Source organism: Sphaerodactylus townsendi, linkage group LG09, assembly GCF_021028975.2.
Source record: "Sphaerodactylus townsendi isolate TG3544 linkage group LG09, MPM_Stown_v2.3, whole genome shotgun sequence".
Classification (NCBI taxonomy): domain Eukaryota; kingdom Metazoa; phylum Chordata; class Lepidosauria; order Squamata; family Sphaerodactylidae; genus Sphaerodactylus; species Sphaerodactylus townsendi.
The window spans coordinates 53,147,850-53,172,810 of record NC_059433.1 but is presented as its reverse complement, the minus strand read 5'-3'; the positions used below and the strand labels follow the sequence as shown (position 1 = coordinate 53,172,810).

The following is a 24,961-nucleotide window of genomic DNA, read 5'->3' as shown; positions in this document are numbered from 1 at the left end:
ATCCACTTATATTGCTTGAAGCCATTTCTTGTCAAACATAGTAAGGGCAAATGTCAACATTATACATGAGGCCGGTGACACATTATATTAGTCCAAACAAGAACAGTATCCATCACATTATAACCTATACATTAATGCCAGAAAGAAAAAAAATTCAGCAAGTTGCAGATGTCAAAACATTCTCCAGGATAACTGAGACATAAGACAAGTGGATGCATATAGAACATTGTCAGAAAACTGTCAGCCTTCAAGATGTGAAAGGCCTGTCACTAAGAGAAGATTCAAACAATAAACTGGGCTAGGAACAACTGTGCAACAGAACAAAATGCAGGTCTATTTTTAGCAGTTGCTGGGCTTTACAAACAACAAGCTGCATTGCCATCATTGTTAGCGACAGCAGTGGGATCAGGGAGAATGAGGACAAAAAGCAGAAAGTGCATATCAAAGATGTTAACACTTACATTTTGTGTGACAATACAAAGTGACAAAATATTCTAGACTCAAAGCATGCCAATCATCCACATTCTGCAGAAAAGCTTATTATACTTGTGTGTGTGGCGGGGGGGGGGGGGGAGTACTATTCCTACAGCCTGTACAATCCTGGAAAAGTTTACACCCTTCTATATCCATGGCAGCCAATGGTCATAGAAGGGTGTAATTTTGGATTGCATCACTAGTGTAGTTGGTAGTAAACAGCAAGATAAACAATGTTTTCTTCAAGCCACAGAATCTCTAAAATACTCAAAGTCAACTGGAGAGACCAAAAAATCATCTAGGCCTAACTCACATCTCCTGCTGCAAGTCTAGGTTGTACAAATACCAATCCCCCTTTAAGGTTAACCTACTAAATCCAAACCCTATTATGTCATCATAAAGGTCCACTGAATGATGACAACACACATGTCTTCAGACTAGGACTGCTAGCTCTGAGTGGGCAAATACCTGGAGATTTTGAGAATGGAATCTGAGGAGGATGGGTTTGAAGAGGGGAGAGATGGGACTTCAATGGGGTATAATGCCACAGAGTCCACCTTCCAAAGTGACCATTTTCTCTAGGTGAACTGATCTCTATCACCTGAAGATCATTTGTAATAGCAAGAGGTCTCGAGGCACCTGGAGGCCACCTGGAGGTCAGCAACCATTCTTCAGACAGATCAAATATATCACGATGCTACAATCACTGCCAAACCCATCAACAAGAAAATGTCTACCCAACTTCAAATATACTGACATAAATCAGACTTCAAGCACAGTCACCTCAAAAGAAATTTACTATGGAATCAATGCTATCAGAATCCTACCCTAGTCTAGAAAAAAAGAGAGGTCCTACAAAACACCTGAAAATATTATTCTTATTAGAAGAGTTCATATATAGATGCTGTTAAGATCCAACACATTTAGATCAAAATGGATGTGAAACTGGAAACACCATGACTGGCTTTCCCCAACTTTTAAAAAAGTAATAGAAGTTAGGGAGTGTCCCAATTCACAGCTGCAGAGCAGGGCTTCATATGATTCTTTCATGTAGTTTCATACACCTCAGCCTCAGGTCATTATTAGCCCTAGAAGGGGGACGTGGAGACAAGTAAACTCTTTCTTACATCCCCTCCCCCTCCATAGAACTTAATAAAGAAACATGAGTGGGACTATCATCATCACTTTTCTCTCTTGTACAAATATTTAGCAAAGAAATGTACAGCCATTCCTCAACTGCTGTCAGTGCAACAATATTAGAAGACTGTTCTATGAAATTGTTTATTTACATGTGGTGAATAGACAGCTATTAACCATTAGTTGTGCAGAATCCAAACAGTTTTCCTCATGGAAGAACTTATGCCACAGGAATATTGCATATTTTCCCCAATTTTAATATCATATTTTTCATTGAGGAAATACGATGTTCCTAATACAACCAGTGCTACACTGAACATGTATTAGATTATATGTTAGATTATTTTTAAATATAGTATCACTAGCGATTACTCTCAATCCCTCTTTCATTTTAGCCTGGTTAGATTACATTATTTAAAAAATGGCAGACATCAAATGCTCCATGAAAATATTTAGAGCACTTGTGGAATGATTTTTACTGTGGTAAATCTACAAATGGATCAAAGCAATAAGAATAGAAAAACAATAAAACAACTAGTGAGACAACAAAATCAAATGAATAAAAATGCAAACAAATCAACAAGACTCAGCAGATTTCTAACTATGCTTCTGAATTTAGAAGGCACAAGGCAAAGGAAGATTCCTTGGGAGAGAGTTCCATAGAGACAGTATCAAAAAGACATTCTCAGCACTCTCCCACTATGCTTCTGACATAGGAGGAATACTGAACACAGACTCCGTAATATCTTTGGTACTCTAGTAGGATAATATATGAGAAAACAGTTCTTGAGTGTTCTGCTTTCAGGCTGTTCGGGTGCAGGAGAATCCAAGCTAGCACACTGAATTTGGGTTAGATGTCAACAGGAAGCCAGCAGAGTAGTTTTGGAAACTAAAATTACATCTAATTTGTTTCTGTTATTTTGTTCTTTATTTTCAGTTTATAAAGAAAAAGTTATAAAATAATGTTAGACCAAAATAACATTTAACAAAAACAATACAAAATTCAGTGGACACACTGACATAAATAAGACTGTGCCCTGTTAGAAGTCTTTAGGCAAGATTTGGGGGGGGGGGGGATGCATGTTATTATTCTGATCAAAATATAGTTTACATTTTCTTCTTGTCTCATTAAGGCAACTATTTCTTTAACTGCAAGGTCTAACAGTCCATATTTCAACACATGGTTTAACTGCTTCCCTCCTCTAGAGAGTTATTTGGCTAGTTATTGCCAAGTCTTGTAAAAGCCCCAGTGAACATTCTAGGGTAAAATGTGTCTATTAATTTTCAACAAAATTGACATGATAATTTATTTATTTATTTATTTGATTTATATCCTGCCTTCTCAATAGGGCTCAGGGCGGCAAACATCAATATAAAATCAATTAAAACAGTATAATATAAAACCGGTGTAACACATCTACACAACAATTTAAAACTTTAAACAGCAAACAATGAAAGATGGCAATAAAATCCCAGAATAGGCACCCATGGGAAGTAGCGATGTACCGATCAGGCCGGCTGGCAAGATATAAAAGCCTGGTAAATGAGCTCGGTCTTGCAGGCTCTGCAGAATTCACCAATGTCCCGCAGGGACCTGATCTCAGTTGGGAGCTCATTCCACCAGGTGGGGGCCAGGGCCGAACTGATCTCTATCACCTGAAGAGTGATACATTTATATACATTAAAAATGTATAATCAGATATACAGATATACATATACCACATGTATCAAATCAGCCTTGGAGTGCTTATAACTCCAACACCTAGCTGAGCCAGGAAACCTAATTTTTTAAAAAATGCATCTAATAAGGGCCCAGTTTTGTTCTTTGAAAGCTATACACACACATTTGGCATGGAGTGCACATCTGCTTTCTTTGCTTTTTTACTTTTGTTCGTTTGTTTGTTAACTGTATTCATGATGAGTACTTCCCCCTGCAAATTTCAAGCTTACTGGCACTGTAGCCATTCTAACAGATTTCTGTTCATATACAAAGGCCTATAGCCAACCTACAGGCTATTATTGGGACAGAGATGTACTGTCATAATATAATGCAACATACCACTTGAAGATTTGATAAAGCAGAGTTGAGAGAAAAACAGGCAACCCACCAAAGATACTCTCAATCATGGTGGTTCTTGATCTTTTAGGTCAACTTGAAAAAAGAACAGAAGAAAAAGAATGTATCTATTAAACATACAGGATTTTGTTTTGTTTTGTTTTCTGTTTTAATCTCCAAAGGAATCATGCATGATTCACATCTTACAGAATAACCAAGTAACTTTCAATGGACACAGAGAAAGGATAGGCCTAACATTTCCTTTATTAAGTGCAGTTACAGTGGAACAATGTTGAGGCAAAATATTGTATTGCTGCTGCTGCTGCTGCTGCTGCTGCTGCTGCTGCTGCTGCTGCTGATTATTATTATTATTATTATTATTATTATTATTATTATTATTATTATAGTGATACAAAAACAGTTATACACAGCAAACAAGATCAATATGCTGGATTTTGTATTACATCACACGTCAGACACTTCCCAAGCATCTAGGACTGTGTGATGTATCGACGAATAAAGCGTGCAGAGCCGAGTAGGGTGGCCTTTTGCAGCTGACATATGGTGATTTTGTCAGCGCCAATTGTTTTTAAGTGCTGTGCAAGGTCTTTAGGCACTGCACCCAGTGTGCCGATCACCACTGGGACCACCTTTACTGGTTTATGCCAGAGTAACTTTGGTAGTTCAATCTTTTAAAATCCTCATATCGTGTAAAGTTTTTTCCCAGTTGCTTCCTCATCAATTCTGCTGTCACCAGGAATTGCAACATCAACTATCCACACTTTCTTTTTTTTTTCCACAATCGCGGAGGACAATGAGTATTGTGTTCCAAAACTTTGTCAGTCTGAATTCGGAAGTCCCAGATTAGTTTTACGTGTTCATTTTCAGTGACCTTTTCAGGTTTGTGATTCCACCAGTTCTTTGTCACAGGCAGATGGTAGTTGTGGCACAAGTTCCAGTGAATCATCTGAACAACAGTATTATGCCTCTGCTTGTAGTCTGTCTGCGTGATCTTCTTACAGCAGCTAAGTATGTGATCTATTGTTTTGACTGTTTCCTTGCAGAGTCTGCACTTGGGATCTGTAGTCGACTTTTCAATTCTGGCTTTGATGGCGTTTGTTCTTGGGCTGCAAGAATCAAGCTCTCAGTCTCCTTTTTCAATGTTCCATTTGTGAGCCACAACCAGGTTTTTTCCTTTTCAATTTTGTCCTCAATTTTTTCTAGGAACTGTCCATGGAGAGCCTTCTTTTGCCAGTTTTCTCCTCTGCTTTGCAGTGTATTTTTACGGTATTCACTCTTTGTCTTTTGCACTTTGAGCAGTTTTCTGCTGTTGACTTCCATCAATGTTGGTTCTTCACTGTTTTTCACATAATCTGCCGGTGCATGTTTCTCTTCTTCCACTATTTGTTTCACTTGCAGAAGCCCTCTACCTCCTGATTTTCTGGGTAGGTAAAGTCTGTCAACATCACTATGCATGTGTAATGAGTAGTGGATTGTCAATGGAAGTTTTCTTGTTTTTTCTGTCCAGATCATCCAGCTCTCTGCTTGCGTCCAGTTCACAATTCCAGCGGTGTATCTGATGGACGAGGTATGGCCCAGGTGTTGATAGCTCCTTGATCGTATTCCCGCCGTTTCATTTGCTCTTCAAAAAATTTTTTTCTGACCCTTTTGGACATATTCTCTGCTTTCGGACCACATTTTTCACATGTCCATGCTTGATATTGTCCAGCTGTAGCATTCCAGGTATTTATAGGATTCAGGTTGATTGCACTTTATGGTTTTCCATTAGGCATCTCTTATGCCCTTACATGTCAGTAATTTTCCCTTTCTTCATTGATGCCACTTAATGGCGCATTTGTCCAAGCTCTAACTCCATACTAATGTCATTGCTGAAGATTCTGACTGTGTTGGTCAGTTACTGAATTTCCAGTTTCTGAGGATTTTCCACATAAAGCTTTAGATCATCCATGTACAGCAAGTGGGAAATTTTTGGTGAATTTCTTGCAGTTTGATAGCCCAGGTTTGTTTTTTTGTAGAATTGTTGACAGTGGGATCATTGCAATGATGAACAACAATGGTGACAGTGAGTCACCCTGGAAAATTCCTCTCTTGATGTTGACAGTTCCGTAGCTTTGGTTGCCAAATCGAACAACTCAGGTTTCCTAGTGTTTCACCATTGCATTTTGAGTAAACTTGCTATATATTTTCACAAACCCCAATGACATCCAGACATTTGTTGATCCAACTGTGTGCCAGTGAAGGTCAGAATGCTTTTTTGTAATCAAAATCCACGTTGTATAAAGGGTTTGTTTCTTTATGCGGCTTTTTTGCAGTTCTCCAGTATCATTTTATCAAATAGAAGCTGATCTTTGGTGCCCCTACTTCTTCTTTTATTACCTTTTTGATCTACTGGCAAGATGTTATTTGCCTCCAAGTAATCTTGGATTTGATCAGCAATTATGTCTGTCAGCAGTTTGAACATTGTAGGCAAACACGTTATTGGCCTGTAGTTTCCTGGTATTGTCCCTTTTGCTGAATCTTTCTGTATCAAATATGTTTTCTCAGTTACTATCCATTCACTGATGTTTCCAATTTGCAGCATTTCATTGAATTGTTCGGCCATTTTTGAGTGCAGGCTGGTCAGATATTTGAGCCAAAATTCATGCAACTGATAATTGCCAGGTTATGTGCAATTTTTTACTTTCTTCACTCTTTTACTGATCATTTCTGTTGTTATTTCCAAGTTTCTCATCTTGTTCTTTGAAAAATTCTTTTCAAAGTCTTTTATCCACCCAGCATTTTTGTTGTAGCCTTTTTCTGTTTCCCACAAATCTTTCCAGAATGTATTTGTAGCTGTTTTTTCTGGTTTTTCATTCTGCACAGCTGCCTGCTGATTCAGACTCTGGTAGAACCGCCTTTGATCAGATTGGAAAAGTTGATTTTGTTTGTACTGGATGACTCTAGCTTCGTATCATTCAATTTTTCTGGCTGTTGCTGTGATTTGTTGTTTCACGATTTCAAGTGCTTCTTCAATTTTTCTTGTGTTCAGCCAGTATTTTTTAATCAGGTTATTCTTTATTTTGACATTTTTCAGTTTTTGTTCGTTCATGTTCTTCAGATTGCTTGCATCTGATCGTAGGCTCTTGATTTTTAACTCCAACCAGATTTTCCATTTCGGTTTTCCAGTCATTTTTCTTGCGGGCTTCAGTTTTTGTATCCCCAATTCTTGTGTTGCAATCACTGCTGTACTGTATGCAAGCTGATTAGTTTCTTCCATTGATGTTATCTGGATAGTTGCGAGTGCAGCATTCACATCTTCCATTAGGGGTACCAGATGTTTTCTTGGTACTGTTTTCAATGTTGGCAGTCTTTGCCTTTCTTCCTTTGATGCAGCATAAGTCAAAATTTTCTCTTTAAGTTCTTGTTGCCTTGTGGTCAATGTGCCAGGTGTACAAAAAATGGCCACAGGTTTTTCATGCAGAATTTCTGCATTTTCTTCTGGCTCAAAATCTTCAGTGGACTCAGATATTGTTAGAACTCCTACAATTGTCTCCACAGTTGCCTGTTCTACTGTTTCATGATTTTTCCTTATTTCTTCAAGTTTGACTTCACTGAACACCTTGTTCCTGGTTATGAATCGCCTCTGGTCAGCAAGTCTCAGTTCAGTTACAGTTGAATTTGGATATTCGAGTTTCCACAGCCGGTACATCCATTTTTGGTAGCCACGCTTTTGGGGTTCCGATTTATGGTAGCAGTTCATGACAGTTCGATTCTCTGACATTGAAAATTTCTGCTGCTTTTGTAGTCGTTTTGCTTCCAGTTGCCCTGCAGGCCCATGCCCTGGTTGCTCAGCAATGGGTCCTGTAGCCCACTTGTCAACGGATGCCCTTATTATCCTGGGCGACGACCGAGCCAGTATAGACTTCTTTTGAGTTTGTTTCACCATATTTTAATGGGTTGGGTGCACTTAGTCCTGCTCCTCAATTGAGACCACTCTGGCATGGTTGAACCTGCTGGTAGTTTGCACTACCGCCAGCACAGCTCTCAACATCACAGAAGCAGTTAAGCCCCCTGCCAACGACAAGGTGGCACCCGGTGGGGGGCTTAACTGCTTCTGTGATGTTGTTATTGTTGTTGTAGATTTCACAGCTGCCAGATCTTTAGCTGGTTGTTGGCCTTCATTACAATTTGAGCCTCACCCAGAAGCCTAGGAAGTTGTAATGTATCGGCGTAGTATTCGTGCGGATCCCAGCAGGGCTGCCTTCTGAATTTGACAGGTGTTAATTTTGTCAATTTGAAGATGTTTCAAGTGCTGCCCTAGTGTTTTTGGGAATTATTATTATTATTATTATTATTATTATTATTATTATTATTATTATTATTATTATTATTATTATTAGTAGTAGTAGTAGTAGTAGTAGTAGTAGTAGTAGTAGTAGTAGTAGTAGTAGTAGTAGTAGTAGTGCTGGCATTATGTTAGTGTAACATGAATATTATTAATAATTCTATAATAATGCCTAGGATAGGGTACAAAAGTGGAAATGAGGTCATTTCTGGCTATAGACTTAAAATATTGTGGAGAAAGACACAGGAAAAACAAAACACAAGGGCAGATAGGAAAGCAGGAAAACAATCATTTGCATTTTACATATGTATGGGAATTTAGAGAGTGTTTTTGTTTATTCATTCTCTTTTCAGAACAAAGTTTGAGATGAAAATAGACCATCTGCTTTTTTCAAAGGCATTTGAGAATGTTATTAGGTTATATGCAAACACCCTATCAGCCACACAAGATACATTACCCAAGCTCCAAGGTAGCTGCTCAGAGAAGGACTTTACAGAAGCTTTCTAACTGTGTACAACTCATAAACTAAGAGGGGAGAAAAAGACTCCAATACAAAGCAGAGATAGGAAAAAGGGAGTGGCAAAGGTCAAGTGGGCTAGTGGATCTAAGGCGGATTCTGCATGGGTCAAAAACAGTGGTGTAAAAATGGTGTAAAATGGTTTAAAACAGTGTAAAAGGGTTTACACCATTTTTACACTGTTTTCACATCGCTGTTTTTGCCTCATGCAGAATCCGCCACAGTCTGGGCCCCAAGGGGCATCAGCAACGGATTCATAATGTGCTTTACTATCTAATTCTGACCAAAGGGAAGATTTACCAATAGGCCACCCAGAAAATAAGTGGACTAGCCAAAACTCCCTAATCTCTATAGAAGCTTTCAGGTCAGACAGGCTGAAATGAAAGCAAGGTAGCTCAGCTTGGGGACTCTTCTAGCTGCTCATTGTGCTGACTGTAGTCCATCTTCGCCTCACCCACCTTCAGCTTGGAAGGATCTGATAAAGAAATGGGTCACTGAATATGCTGGGACTTTCCCAAAGGTTTTGACAGTAGTCAGAGAAGGGGAGATAGTTGAGAGGCACACAGAAAGAGACTCTACCATCTATTCAAATACTGATAGAAGATTAGAAATAAGAACATCTAGCTACATGAAAAAAGTGCCAAGTAACAAAACAGGATGGTCTGAATTTTTCTAACTCAGACTTGCCTTATTAATAAATATGCACCATGTTAGCTATCCTTCAAACAATGGAGAAGTTCCCATGCTGATCTTAAAACTCCTTGCTATGCCATTCATAACAGAGGGCCCTGGCTACTCTACTAAAAAGAAATACCACTTTGTTTTACAGAAAAGCTTTTAGTTTAAATATGAAACAAATAATATTATAGAAATTCTACTGCTTCCACATTAAAGTTATACATCCCATTAAACTGTTGCTATGACTAATGTTCCTTCTCATCTTTCTACCATTTCTTTTGTTCACATCTCACAGAACCCTGACAAGATTATCCACATGAAACAAAATTAGAATTCTTCTGGGAACTTACTATGTAAACTATTATTAAACACAGCATTAGGATTGAGCTCCACATTTCTTCCTGGTGTAAAAGGAAGGAGAGGTGCCACATTTCCATCATCTAAGCATTAAGATGCAAAAAATTACATGTAACAAAAGGAGAAAAACCCTGTTTTGTCTACCGTATGGTAAGATTCACATATATTCTATCTAATGCCACTAAACAGCCCCATCCAAAGTGGGGGAACGAATCCACCAGTGGAAATGACTCAGATTTGCCCTCTCTGGGGCACTTGCAGACTTCCTCAGCAGCCAGATGCAGTGCCAGTGTTCCTGTGCTCCTGCAGCGACAGCTGACCTACTGGGGGGCGGTCCAGGGGCATGGCTAGGGGAGGAGCCCGCATAAGTCAGTTCCCTCCCGGACCATTATGCCAGTGGCTCAGATGTTGGGGGGCACAGCGCCTGGGAGGCTCCCGAGTACGGCAGCCATTCTGCTTGGAAAGGGGTCTCACAGCGCCCGGGAGGCTCTTGAGTACGGCAGCACCTTGCTTGGAAAAGGACCCCCCAACATCCAGGGGGGTGCCTGAGTACAGCAATAGACTGCTTGGAAAAAGGCCTCTCATGTGCGACTGACCCCTCCTTCCAAAGGTGGTTTCGAAGAAACCTGCTGACATTGCAGACTCTCTGGCTCCAATGTGTGCACGTGCAAATGCCAATTCCCCTGCTCAAATCCCCCTGTGCCCTTTGCCCTGTCCATTGTGCTTGCCTGCCCTGTTTGTTTTTCCACCTGTAACTCTCAATAAAAGGGCTGGAAGGGAGACCGTACGGGAGAGTTGCCCCCTGCTACTCTCACTCGCCGAAACGACATGCTGCCTCAGTTGCTGTAAGACAACACCCAGGTTTGGTATTAAACCCAATGAGGACTTCCTGGCAGTGAGAGGCTTTTTCATTTTGCAAGCCTCCCTATGTGCCAGAAAGCCTCCATAGGAGCGGCGGCCCACCACATCTGCAGCTCTGCGGCTGGGTAGTTGGGCCCTTGGATGGGGCTGTGAAACTGGTACCCAGTGCAAATAACTTAATTAGTATATATCAACATATAAAGCTCCCTTTTACTGAATCAGACCACTTTGCTCAGTGTCGCTGACTGAAAGCTAGTGTTGTGCCGTATCTATATTTTAATATGTATGAGAAACACACTGACAGAAACAGTGTTACCTGACTTATAAAAAAATTATTGATTTATTTTTGCCTTTATATTCCGCCAATCCCCTGGAGGGCTCGAGGCGGATTTTAAGGGAGAGGTTACTGAGGTTTCTCACCACTAAATGTTTTGCTGATGTTTTATTTATTTATTAGAGCTAAGCTTTAAATTTAATTTCCTGGCAGACAGTATTTCAGACCCTGCAAGTTTCATCTATGGTACATGAAAGGAAGCCGCAGGGTTGAGTAGCAGCTTTCCAGGGCATTTTAGTCTTACAAGTCAACCAGGCAGTAAACTGCAATGCCAAGCAGTTTTCCCATCAAGTAAAAAGCTTTGATGTCAATGAAAGGATCTCCTTCTCATTACTTATGCTACTATATGCTTCACTTACACTTGGTTAGGTTTGATCTCAGGAATAATACCAGCTTTAATGTGTCAGTGAAGCTAAATATGCAAAGAAGAGTCGAGGTTCATGATGCACTCAACTGAAACTAAAGTTCAGCACTTTAAGTGATGTAACTGAAAATATTAAACACATTACCCAAAGAAACTAAATCAAGGGAACTGAACATTTCCTTTTGACAGTAGCATTCTTTATAGATACCTGATGAATTTTCCCCATATGTTTGAAGCAAAATGCAGACTAATGGACAGAAATATTATTACAGCTTTAATATGTCCCAACAATATGCTCAGTATCATATAGTAAGGGTACTTTTCTTTTGAAAAAAGGACAGTTTACAGGAACAGAGATCTTGGTTGACTTGCAGTAGTAGACTGCTGAGCTTCTATGGAACCTTGTGGCTTTTGGAATGAAAGAGTTTGACACATACAGTTAACTACAATATAGAACTATACAAGCAAGACAAAGGGTCATTGGCAGACCCCTGAATAGGATTTACTGGATCTGTTCTCAGGACAATTTTAGATTCTGAAAAAAATGAACAATAAACATGTGGTGCAGGCGGTATTTGAAAGAGTCTCTCTCCTGACGCTTCACTACCCATAGCTGGCATCTTCAGAGGATGCAGGCGAAACGTCAGGAGAGAATGCTGCTAGAACATGGCCATACAGCCCGGAAACCACACAGCACCCCAGTGATTCCGGCCGTGAAAGGCTTCGACAATACAATAAACATGTTCCTTTTAAAAAAGAATCTGATGACTTTTTAAAAATGTCTCACTCTTATAATGGATGCACATCTGTGTATTGTTGAAGGCTTTCATGGCCATAATAAACTGGATATTGTGGGTATTTTGGGCTGTGTGGCCATGGTGGTCTGGTGGTTTTTGCTTCTAATTTTATGCCCGCATCTATGACTGGGATCTTCAGAGGAATGTCATAGTAAAATGTGTGCCATGGAGATGAACACATCTTCTGTTACATGCCTCTGAAGATATATGCAGGTGAACAAGAGCAAAAACTACCAGACCACAACCACACAATCTGGAAAACCCACAGCAGCCACAACATCTGACTCCACAAAGTGTATCTTTTTTCACTCCACTCCTTCCCTTTTTTCTCACCGCCCCATGATGCAGATTTGCCCATTTTTGCTCAAGCACCCTTGCTATTTTCCCACTCTTATACCCCCAGTAGAAATATCATGGGAAGAGCAACCAGCCTCTTCGTTTTAAGAAATTTGCCTGGTTAATTAAAAACAAAATCTCAAAATGTCATTATTGCTTTTAGTCACTACAACTGATCTTATTTTTTACAGCTTGAGGGTCCCTTGATTGTTTAAATAAAACAATATTATCTGGTACCTATAGATCGCAGCACAAGAGAATGGTTAAGCAAGGTCAGTCAGAACCATAGGTTCATCCATGACCAAGTTGGCATGACCAGAGTGTTCACTGGATAGATAGGGTGCAGTGTTTGTGTCATTTTAGCACACACCTATTTTATATAGGGAGTGATTGTGGCTCAGTGGTAGAATGTCTGTCTGTCATGCAGAAGGTCCCAGGTTCAATCCCCAGGATCTCCAGTTAGCAAAATTGTGAAGGAAAGTGCCTGGAGACTTGCTGCCAGTCAGAACAGACACTGATCTTGAAAGAACAATGGTTGCATTCAGTATGTCAGTTTCATCTGTTCATACTTGAAGCCCAAAAATGAAAAGGACTGTATGTTCAAAGTAAGATGAACTGGAGAGGAACACATATGTGGCAAAACAATACATATATGTTAAATTCTATATGAAGCCATTCCTACTCAGCCCATTCTTTTTTTTTTTACTCTGGACAGGAGAAAATAGCCTACTAAATTGAATTTTCTAATGGCCTTTGAAAATCGAATTTTCCAATGACCTTTGATATAAATTGTTAGCAAGAACCTGTATTTTAATTGTTAGAATGTTTTTTCAAACATGCAGCTTGTCATGTTCCTATATGGTGTTGTAGTAAGATGGTCAAATTAGGATCTAGGAAACCTAGATTTGAATCCTCACTGTGCAATGGAAGTGTGGTGGGTGATTCTGAGCAGTAATACAGTCTCAGTCTAACTTACCTCACAGTATTGTTGTGAGGATGAAATAGGGGTAAAATGTTTTAAGGAAGAAGAGTTGAAGTTGAAATGAAATAAATAAAGGATAGAATAAAATATTATTACAACTCCTGAAACATTCTGTAATGTGTTTAATGAGACAACAACTAAATCAGCCAGTATAAATAAATGTCTATATGATACAATATACCTTCTAGCAACAAACAAGCCACCCTGATAAAAATCATGTAGATGCTGCACTTGCACATAATTCAAAGTATTTTAATCACTAACTCTGTTATTATAAATATTGAATTAAATGTGTCAACTCCAAGAATAGCATTACCTCATCTTCAAACTAGGTCAAGGAACTACTTGGTCAGCTATGCTCCATTTAAATTGAGTTAATAAAACAGAATTTGGCTTCAAACACATTTCCAGTTTTAAAATAATATTTTGTATTTCCCAATTATTTAATTTTTTAACATCAGAAACATAAAGGTGTGGTTAGGAATGCTGCAGCCTGTTTGAAAGATAAAATTATTGGAGAGAACAGGAACCTAGCATCAGATCACACAGGAAAAATGTAAGAACTTGCCCCTCAAGGACCCCTTTTTTCTTTCGAGGAGGGATGTAGTATGGAGAAAGAAGAACACACACATTCAATATATCTTGAAATCATAGAATTGAACTAGGTCATAACTGAACTATGTTGTAACAGACAACAGGCTCTAAAGAACAGCATTGTATCTTTATCACGGAAAATCACATGTGTGTAGTACTAATGGAGTTATGTGATCATTTTCTCTCTGAACCAGTTAACCAAGAAGTATGACTTACTCAGCCTAGAGACTATCCAAAGAATTTAAGCGTTTTCCAAAGAAACCGTAACTCAGTTGGTGCCCCTTCATGTGTTATGCGTTGCAAGTGTGACAGTACACAAAAGGAGCTCCCCCCAGAGCACATTTAATTTAAATCAAATCTATTCAAATCACTATTTAAATCACTAGTCAGTAAGACTAGATTTAGATCATGGTTTTCTATATACTCATTCTTGCTACTAAAATCTTAATATTTATAACCAAATGAAGCTTTCAATTTTAGAATAATAGTTTTTCAGATTAGTTTTACAGCTATATCAAAAACATTACTGATTTGTTTATACTATTAGAAATATAATTATGAAAATATTGTGTGGTGAACTATCTCCAGTTTCATTCTGGCCACCAGGCCCTACATTTCTTTGTTGTAGTGTTTGCATTTTGCATGCATTCTTGTCTTACCCATAGGCAGAGAAACTTCATTAAAGTATTCCCAAACTGGGTCCCTTTTACAGCCTGCTACCATTATAGATTTTCTCCTCCAGAGAAAAAATAATAAGATAAACCTCACTATACTCACGAAGATCCTAAGACTTGTGGAGTATTCTGCTCAAAAGATTTCAATTTCATTTTTACTGCTTGCCCCTGCCTCCTCACACTTAGCTCCTTGTGCTGATCTATTCGATTTCAAACAATCTTCTATTCATTGAACTTTTTGAAATTTTGTACTTAAAAGGAAAGGGGTTGATTCTGTGTACACAGATTTGCAAAAAACCCCAATGAGAGTATGGTCTTTTTCTCAGCTCTGTTTCTCTTATAACATTTTCTGTGAAGGGGACATGTAATCTCTGCAGACACAAATTCATAGTTTTGAGAACTGCAAAACCATAACTTCTATCTTCTAGATAGAAAATGGTCCAAAATAATTTAACATAAAACTCTGGAAAAGCATAACATTGTGAATGGATTAATGGAATTCATTTACCTCCCTGACCCCACAAAAAATGAACATTGCGTGAATATAAAGCCTCATGCTACATAATTAAAAACAAACCGCTATTCATGATAAACAATCTTTGGACTATTACGTATCTTAAATAGAAAACAATAGAGATAATTTTTTTTCCTCAAAAAGCACTTTATTTTTTTAAAAAAATCTGATTTAAATTTAAAAAACTATTTAATTTTTAAATGATTTTTAAAAATGTTTTAAACAAATCATTGATTTTTATCCACCTTGCTGTGTTGAAATAAAAAATTAAACTCTGCATGTGCAACACATGATAGGGGAAACCACCAGAGCAGCCTATATGCAAGGAGGAAGCAGAAATCACAAACAGCAGTGGGAACTCAATGAGGCTTCTCCCGCTTGAGAGAAGAGTCAGTAAATTACATTTATAGCTTCCTCATTTTTTAGAAGAAACATTAGTTTTATTAGATTTCACTCTTTCCTCAGCCATTTATAGAAGATTATTCCTCTCATTATACAGAGGGAAGTCTGTTACACACATTTTACATGTTTCAGAAAATATCATGGCAAATGTGTTCATCCTTTGAATGTAACAGACTTCACTCTGTGATACACCTCTGAAGATGCCAGCCACAGATGAAGGAAAGGTTAGGAACAAGATCCACCAGACCACGGCCACACTGCCCGGAAAACCCACCACGACCAGTTAATATTTCATGCCTATTATATAGAAATTGAGTTGGAGGTATCCAGAGACAAACCGGTAGATTTTGCATGCTCACAAGACTCCTCAAGTAAGGAAAGCTGGGCTGTTCAATCTCCTATCATCTTAATAGCCCAATCCAGAGAGAAGGGCAAGGGAAGTTGTGGGGGCCTATGCCAGTAGTTTTGCCCATTCCAGGGCACTTACCCCAGCAGAGGGGCAAACCTATTAGGAGCACTGGCATAATGAGGGCGTTCAGAGGTGTGCCCAGGGAAGGGGCTGACATTAGTCAGCTCCCCCCCCCCCAGCTTTGTCTCCCAGGATGCCAGCACATAGGGCTTAGACTTACACTCCCCTTTTGGTTGGTGTAAGCCCATTGAGCCTAATGGAGGGCTTTTCATTGGTGGAGATGGGTTTTTTGTTTTTCCCTCTCCATATCACCGAAAAGGTCTCTAGAGGTGGCAGTATGGTGCTGCTGAAGTGCTGCCCCTGGCCACTCCAGGGTTCTGAATTGTCCATGAAGAATCTGATAGCACAAATTAGTGTTGGGAGATCTATGTTGTGAATGTTCCTCCAACAGCTCAGAAAGTTATAAACTTTGAAGTTTGAAACCATGGAACAGTCAGGATATTCAAATACAACCTGCAATCATAATTCATTGCCGAGCAAAAGGGGGAAGAATGGCTCACATTTTAAATGGTTCAGAAACATTTTACGTGTTTCAGAAAATATCATTGCAAATGTGTTCATCCTTTGAATTTACCCTGCTCAAAGAAGCTCCTCTTCCACAGGGCATAAAGAGAAATAACAACAAAAAAGGCCTCTCGTCTCTCAGGTTTGTGGTAAAAGCAACATCCTATTCATTTAACTTTAAATCTGAGCAATCAGTGTTATAGAGCAACTGTTGCATAACACCAGACTGTCAAGATGCAGAAATATGTCACCAAGAAGCTGCTCATGAGGCTACAGAATTCCTTGTTGGTCCTCAGTCTGTAAAAAATAATTCACACACCTGTGTTAAGCAAAAGAAGGTAACAGCCTCCACAGTTTGATTTAAAATGCTTCAGCTAGCATAGGCCAAAAATTAGCCAAAACAGGACATTTTGCAACTCTTCCTTATAAACAAAATTAGATCATCAACCTCAGATACAGGAGGACATCTGCTGTAGCTGAGGGAATGTCTACAAATGCCTGCTTGTTCCCCATCCCCTCAAGTTTTCATCTCCCATACTAATAAAATGAGAAGCAGGATCTAATTTGGTTAATGTAACAGGTGTGGGGCTGATATAATGAGAGCAGACTCATGATATTGGTACCAGCCCATTAAAGAGTTAAAAATTCAGTTTCAGTTGGATTTCAAAGCACTCAGGCAGTCACTGCTTCTGTCCAGAAAGTTATAGACCCTGTTCAATTAATGCAGCTGGTAAAATCCCACTTCTGACCACTACAATTTCTATGTGCTGAGAGAGACAGTGTCAAGTCCAGAAGCATTCCATGGGAACACCCCCCTTGTGTCTGAGATTAATGCTGTAATGTTGCTTTTAGGAAGGGTCACAAAATGTCCAGAAAAGGAGATCATAATCCCATCAAATCACAACACCATACATAAGTCAAGAATTTGTTTTGAACCTGTTTATATTTAATGGAAATGTTGAGAAGAATGTCCAAGACACAGAAACAACCATTCAGACCCAACTTGAATTTTCTTGCCAAGCAAATAACCAGCAGATAAGAATACTGAGTGACAGGAAACAACAGGAAAACTAGATCTTGAAAAAGAATGTGTGGAGAGTCCATGAAAATATATCCCAGTTGTGAAGATCTTCTTGATATTGAGCAGACCTACAGAGAACTACTAGTAGATAGGAAGATTGATATACTATTATTTCAAGACCCTCTGAACACACCCCTGAAGAAAAATAAACCTAATCTTCTTAGCAGTGGAGTAGCACCAATGCCCCAGGAGGAGCCGCAGAGGGGGCGTAGCTGGGCCACGGAGGCAGCATGGGGAGGCATGGCCTTCTGAGGCATTCCAATGCAGGGGGGGCGGGCAGACAGTGCCAGGAAAGAATGCAGGGCGTGCACACGCCTCAGATGCAGTTCCCCCTCACTCCGCCTCTGCTTCTAAGACACATTTATTGGAAAGAAGACATAGAACACCATCAATTGATAACATGTCTTATTGATGAAGATTTCTTCAAAGACTCCTGGAATAGTAAATAGTAATTATAGTAAATATAAAGGGTCATCCACCAGGAAATTGCAAGAAAATGTATAGACTCCTTTGAAATTTCAAGAACAATCTCCAGAGGAAAAAACTAGTATACTTTAAAGATTATTTACTTAGAAGATGGCAAGAAACAAAGATTTTTTTTAAATACTGGCGTTTGTGCTGGAAATGTAGAGAGAAATCTGTCTTATTTTTCCTCATGTTACAAGATACAAAATTTGATATTAATCAATACTAAAGTGTTAAAAATATTATATAGATAATGATATATAATATCAATATGAACTAATTATTTGAGTATAATAATCTGCTATATCTTTTTTCTTTCCTTTTCCTTATATTATTTAGAATAATACTTGACATTCTTTAAATCTGTTTATATCTTTCTAATATGATTTTGATGTATAAGATCACAAATTAATGTATACCTCTCTAACAAATATATTTTCAATATGAATTTATTTACCAATTGCAGCATGTGTAATTGATGTCTTTGTATGGAAATTTGAAAGAGTTCCTATTTAAGCGAATTGGAAAGTTAAAATGAGATAATATTTTTGTGTGGCAAAATTAACTGAACAGATGTTTGGAATATGAATTGAAACTAATGAAGAGTCTTACTTTAAATATTACAATACACAAAGTAGTTCTAATTTATGTTTTAGTTTGATAGCAGTTTAGTTTTACTAAGATTATTTTAATGTACAGGATTATACATCAATATATATCTTTCTAACAAGTGTGTCAGTATGAAGGGATTGCCAAAATTATACATCAAGCTTGGGTTTTCCCCTCTTTTTCATTATATTTTGAAATGTAATTGGTATTAAGGTAGATCCATTTATTATTTTTCCTTTCCTCTCTTTTCTTTTTTCTACATTAAGCTTCAATTTTGTGAAAAGTTAATAATATATATATATATATTAAAAATCACAGCACCATACTGGGTCTAAGCATGACTCACTAACATTGTCCCCAATATGTCTAGATTCATCTTCAACCTGTTTGATCTTATCTGGCCCCTGTTTCCAAGCACAGATGGCAGCTCCCAGATGCTTGTGGGGGGAGGCAAGAGAGCACTTGGAATAATCAGAACACCAATGATGTCTCACTCCAGAGATATAAAGGAGATGTTACGTAGCAATCATGCAAAACAGCAGCAATGTCAACTCTGACACCTTCCAACTCTATGCCAACAGGCTGCAAGTCTCTGGGAATTTTGTGTTCAGTTTGGCTTTTAATATGGCTTTGTCAGGCAGCTTCTCTTTCTCATATTTATTAACACCCAACTGGCTCCATCTGGCTTTCCAAAACTAGTCTCACAAGCTTGTGTGAATTTTGCTGCCAACCAGATTCTCCTCGTTGCTGAGAACTGTCCTTGTGCCCCAGTCACTTCCTCCTAAGTGGCTAATTAACCTCCAGATGCACCTGCTCCCACAGCTGAGTGCCCTCAGCTACAGGATGCTGGCAGCTTAAATACTGCCCTACTGCTGGGCTAACTAAATGGTGCGGCAGCAGCTTCCTAACACTGATATATGCCCTAACATCAGACTGAAGGAAATACTCACATGTGTTCTTGGCGATGGCTCATTATGTTGTGTTCTCATTTACAGCTGAGACAATTTTTCATGTGAATAATGTTTAGTTACATAGATCACACAATCCCTTGGTAATAGACTATTCCTTTTTTCAGTTATATAAGAAAAAAAGACATTTTGTATTATTACCATTAAAAAGCAAATAACTTGGGATCTGAACAGGGACATTTCAGTGAGGAATAAGCTTATTGAATGAAAACCCAAAACTGGAAGATCAAATCAATCTTCTATTAATCCTCAAACCTCTTGGATTATAATAGTTGTACAGAGGCCAAGTACATATTTCATTGACTGAAATATGAAAATAGAATTTCTAATATGCCAAAATGTATTTGTTACCAAGTTTATTTACCATATTCTTTGTTCTCCAGTTTATGCAGGACTAAATAATAAACTCAAATCTCACCATGAAATTTACTAACTGGCTTTAGGAAGTTAACAATCTTGTGAAGTACATGAGGCAATATCTTACCAAAATGTCACAAGGCTTAATAATGGCATGTGAAGATATGCTTAGTATTTATAAAAATCATTTTATGAATCAATTAATATTCTTATTGGACTGGATCTGAACTGACTATTACAGTGAATGAAAACAATAAATAAGCAGCATACATAGAGGATGATAGCACCAGCTCTGGCAACATCAGACCTTGCCTTGGAACTGAGCTTCAGTAGGAAGCAACAGCCAATTGTCGCAATAGTACTTAATACACACTTTACATTGCACCCCACATACACTTTACATTGCACCCCACAGTTGGCGGTCTTAGCCTTAGAATGGTACCTATGCATAGAAGGGTTTTTCTAGTGTCAGCTTCTGATTGCTTTTCACTGCAGGTTTCCTTGTTGCTACTAATAAAAAAAAAACTTTGGCTTTGCTGTTCTTGAATGTGGAAAATTGATTAGAGTTATGCTATTAAATGAAAGAATCATGGCTTTTCTCAGCCAAACTAACCACTCAAACATTACACAGTGGCTGCTGGAAAGACTCTTGCATATAGGGATTAATGTGAAACTCCTATATAACATGGTAATTCCGCACAAGCATTTTAGCTGCATTTCTAAATGCTGTCATATTTTATTTCCTATGACTTTTGAATCTATGTGCAAAGCTTAGGATGCCAGCCTCCAGGTGGGACTTTGAGATCTCCCAGAATTACAGAACATCTTCAGACGACAGAGATCAGTTCCCCTGGAGAAAATGGATGCTTTGGAGGGAGGACTCCATGACATTGTACCCCCTTGGGAACCCTGCCCTCCCCAGGTATCATTCCCAAATTTCCAGGAGTTTTCCAACATGGATCTGGCAACCCTACACCCATCTACCACCAGCAACCAGCCAGTACCTCGTGCATCCACATGCTGAGTGAAATGGATGTGTTCCACAGCCCTGCTAATTTCCTATTCATCTGTAATTCATTATTATGTGTCTTTCAAACAATCCAGGGGAGTTTCAAACAACCTTGTGCATTATTGCTTGTCTTTCAAACAATCCTGTTTTTGCAGCATTTTTGATGGTACAGATGTTGCCTCCAGTTCTTGTTGCTTGGAAAGCCACCTATAATTATTATAATTATAAATATATAAATGTTAGCAAGAGATACCTAATTCAAATTCCTTTAAGCCCAGCTTCTGGGAAACAGCACTAGATCCCTCTGAGTAGCTGGCATCTGCACCACCTAAACTCTCCCAATTCCTAAACGCTGCTGCTCACCACTAGAAGCAATACACGCAGTAGAACTACGGGAAAGTGCTAGACTGCATTTCAGGAGTTTACCCTTGTAAAATCCACCACTGCAGCAAGGAGTAAAAAGAGTGAGTGCCAGACTAGATATGACTGAACAATCCATTACTAGGATGTTCTCTGTTTTTTAAAGCTAATTTGCAATTCCTGAAGGTGATTCGAAAATTGGAGAAATCACTTGATAAGAGTGTGCATTTCTTGCTTTCCGTGTTTATTCTGTTATTTTAAATGCCTCCCTATCTTGAAAGTAGTCATCTGGAATTAATCACAGATCTCATCATATCTCTTTATGTTACCTCCATCTAGTTTGGATCTCTTTATTGAGTCAGGAGTAGGTAAAAGGCTTAGCTGTCCTGGAAACAAGTTGTTTGGGCTCCTGTGATCTGTCCAAGGTGCTGATTTCTCGTAGTTCCTATTCTATTGCAGTATCAGACCCCTACCCCTAGACTAGACTCTTCTGAGTCACTCCTTTCTAAGCCCATTCATTTCAAAAGGATTGCACTGTGAGTTCCAGTGTTTCTCCTGTTAATAGCCCAGATCCCCTTCTGGACTTAGCTTGTCCAAGCAACCAACTGGACTCATTGCTTGGGATATCAAAATGTTGGTATAGTTACCCTGAGTATTTTTAAATAGACAAACAGGATATAATTTTCCCAACAAGTAAGTCTCATGGATAACAGTACCCCTTTACTTTTTGCCCTTACCATACTGACTAAGACACTTCTGATTAGGACAGATTTCTATCCTTTGCAAATAGTGCAAATATTAACAAATACAAAAAAATATACAAAAACAAATTTGGATTTTAAATTTGACTTGTGAAAGATATAGATCCCAAACTACTTAACTTTCAGAACATTGTGCATATGAAGTCGTGTGCTTCCTCTTTAAACTCATTTGACACTACATAAATTCCTCAGGCAATTCATTTGACACTATATGGGTTAGATCCTATGGATACTCACTTGGACTAGAGGAAGTTGGTCAGATCTTACACAAATCCCTCCCTCCATAATCCTTCAACCCGCATGAATTTTGTCTATGTGGGACCTTGACTGTTAGTATTTCTGTGGTGAGGGTAAGGGTAAGCCATAGGAACCTGCTGAAGAAGGGAGAGGCAGGAATTTTGGGGTCATACCACTATGCAGTAAACTAATTAGTGTTACAGGAATGCACCCTATTTCATTCCAGGATGTGCATGAAAGTTATTTTCTTCCTTCAGAAATCTCAAATAGGGGAAGGAGTAGGGATGGTGAAAATACTCATATGTGGGTATTTTCTGGAAACTTAGTTTCACAGACACAGATGTTACCAAGAGAGAGAACAAATTAGATTAATATTAACTATATGATTGGTCTAATTATAATACAATCACAACTGTGCACATATAAGTATTTGCTGCTAAACTGTACAAGAGACTAATATTTATTCTATCCTTTCAAGGGATCAGGGCTACTTCCAGATACCCTCACATCCAAGTAGCAAAAATGTATCCTGAACAAGCATATTTTATCTGCTTAGGTAAATGGGGATTATAGTACAAAGTTCTCTCCTCATGTCCTTTCAAAGATATTCTCCTGATTGCTATAATTCAGGAATATTCTCATTTGCACAAATGGGGGACAGAAAATTGTTATGAAGAAGTTGGTGGCTTGATACCGTGAATCACTAAATAGGCAAATCAGCATCTAGGGACAGCATTCCTGGTTTTGTACATTATCCTGTGTGCCACTGTATTTGTATCAGGTGTTGTTAAGGTGTTGCTGTTCTGAAAATGGCTGTCATCATTAAATAACACTAGCTTTGTTGAAACTCTTGTGCTTTCCCCTTAAAAAGTCACTCCTGAAAGTCAGTTCCTTGGGAGCAGTATGAGATGTGAACAGCAGAAGGAAGGGAGGGGGGAGGAACTGCACTGGAAGCATTTGCACAAGCAAGGTTTGGATCCAGAATTTTAAAGAAATTCAGTCTGTTGTTTCTTGTTAGAAAGGGAAATAAGAGAGCATTCTCTTCAGCTTGCCAAAGCTGTGAAAAAATTCTTTCTGATCTCCAGCACAAGGAAATAAAAAAATAGAACTATGAAAGAGAAAATCAATCAGGCAAGCTATACTAGTTTCAAAATCATGAAAAGCTAAGGAAATATAAAGTAGCAAAGTATGATGCACAACAGTATCAGTACATGATGCACATTTGAAAATCATGCCTGTGCCATATGAGATATCTGCATGCTGGCTGGCAAATCTATGCAATTCTAAATAATGAAATGGTGAAAGAAGAATACAATTCCACAAGACTTTCTAACCTTTACACTGTTCTTAATCAATTGTTAACTGCATTTATAATGTCACCAGTCTGGGAGGTTATCTCTCAACCTTACTCTGTATAAGAAGCAAACACACACCTACACATGCAGTTCACCTTTGCTCATATCACATTCAACATGTGCTTCTTAACAGGTGTTAATATGTTCAAAGATATGAAGAATGGGCAACTGATCTCCTTTCTAAGTTTTTTAATCCTTGAGAACTATGGAGCCAAGTGCAAATCTATACCAAGCTGGAATTCACTGGCTAGCAACAGAGACACAACAACCTTGCGAAGGATAGAAATAGACTATTTTATTTATTGATATGCACATTTATGCAATGATATATGATGGTGTTGGTTTGAAGATATAATTGTATGGATACTTGCATGCTCTGTTAAGCATATTACAGACCTTGCTATTATATATACAGTTTCTGGTGTAATTTTTGGGTGATTGGCTGCCCAATTCGTTCTTCCATTGTATTAGCTGGGCTGTATATTTGTCTTTTTTGGAGAATAGCAACAGAGACTGACAGTTTCCTTGGCTAGCAGACTAGAGCCATCTGGATGTATGATTCAATTGCTAGGCATGTGATTGGGCTTCAGCTACAGCAGTTCAAGTCACTATTTTCCCTACTGCCACAAAACCAAACCACATAATCTGGTTGTATATAAATAAGTATAAAAAGGTACTAGGGGTGTGCATTTGACAAAAGCCTGAAAAAAGGTAGCATTTAAAGGGAGATGAAAAGCAGATCATGCTGATTTTTTTCAGTACGGTTCAGCATCCACTTTGACCACCACCACCAACACTCCCCATGGAGCTGGGAGGTAGCAGGTGCAGAACTGAATGCTGGGTTATTACAAATATCCATAGAGAATACTGCATTATATTACTTGCATATATGTACACATTACCTGCTACAAAAGGGCACATAACTATCTGAATAAAAACAAGGACAGTAAAGGGGGGGGGGGGCAAAGGGATTACAGGCATGGCACATTTCTGCCTAGATCTTTGCCAGCACAGCACTTCTGGGTGTTTCATATTTCATCAGCCAGTAGCAAGCTATAGAACAGGGATCCAGGGACTGATGTAGAGCAGCCTGGCCTTTTCTGAAGGGGAGCTGAAACATCAGGCTATACTAAGCGGTGTGATGTCTCTGCAAGCTAGTAGGAAGTTAATGTTAATACCTGAAGAGGGAAAACATGCAACAGCTATTGGTTCTTACCACCCAATATCTCTCTAAAATTATAACTATAAAATTCTGACCACAATCCCGGCTATCAGACTGAATTAATATTTTCAAAATATGTCAGTTCTGATCAAATTAGATTTACTTCAGGATGTAGTTTAATCTCTAATGTACAAAAATATTT

At 38.6% G+C, this 24,961-nt stretch overlaps 1 protein-coding gene across 5 annotated transcripts in view; it reads right to left on the bottom strand.

Moving 5' to 3' along the window:
• SNTG1 (syntrophin gamma 1) overlaps nt 1–24,961 on the bottom strand; it is a 319,036-nt gene that overhangs the window by 154,173 nt on the left and 139,902 nt on the right. The window contains exon 2 of one of the 5 annotated variants that reach the window (XM_048507576.1): nt 3,671–3,763. The exons of the other annotated variants lie outside the window; for them this stretch is intronic. The gene's annotated coding sequence lies outside the window, so the exon portion shown is untranslated. The remainder of the gene's footprint in view (nt 1–3,670; nt 3,764–24,961) is intronic. 5 annotated transcript variants of the gene reach the window in all.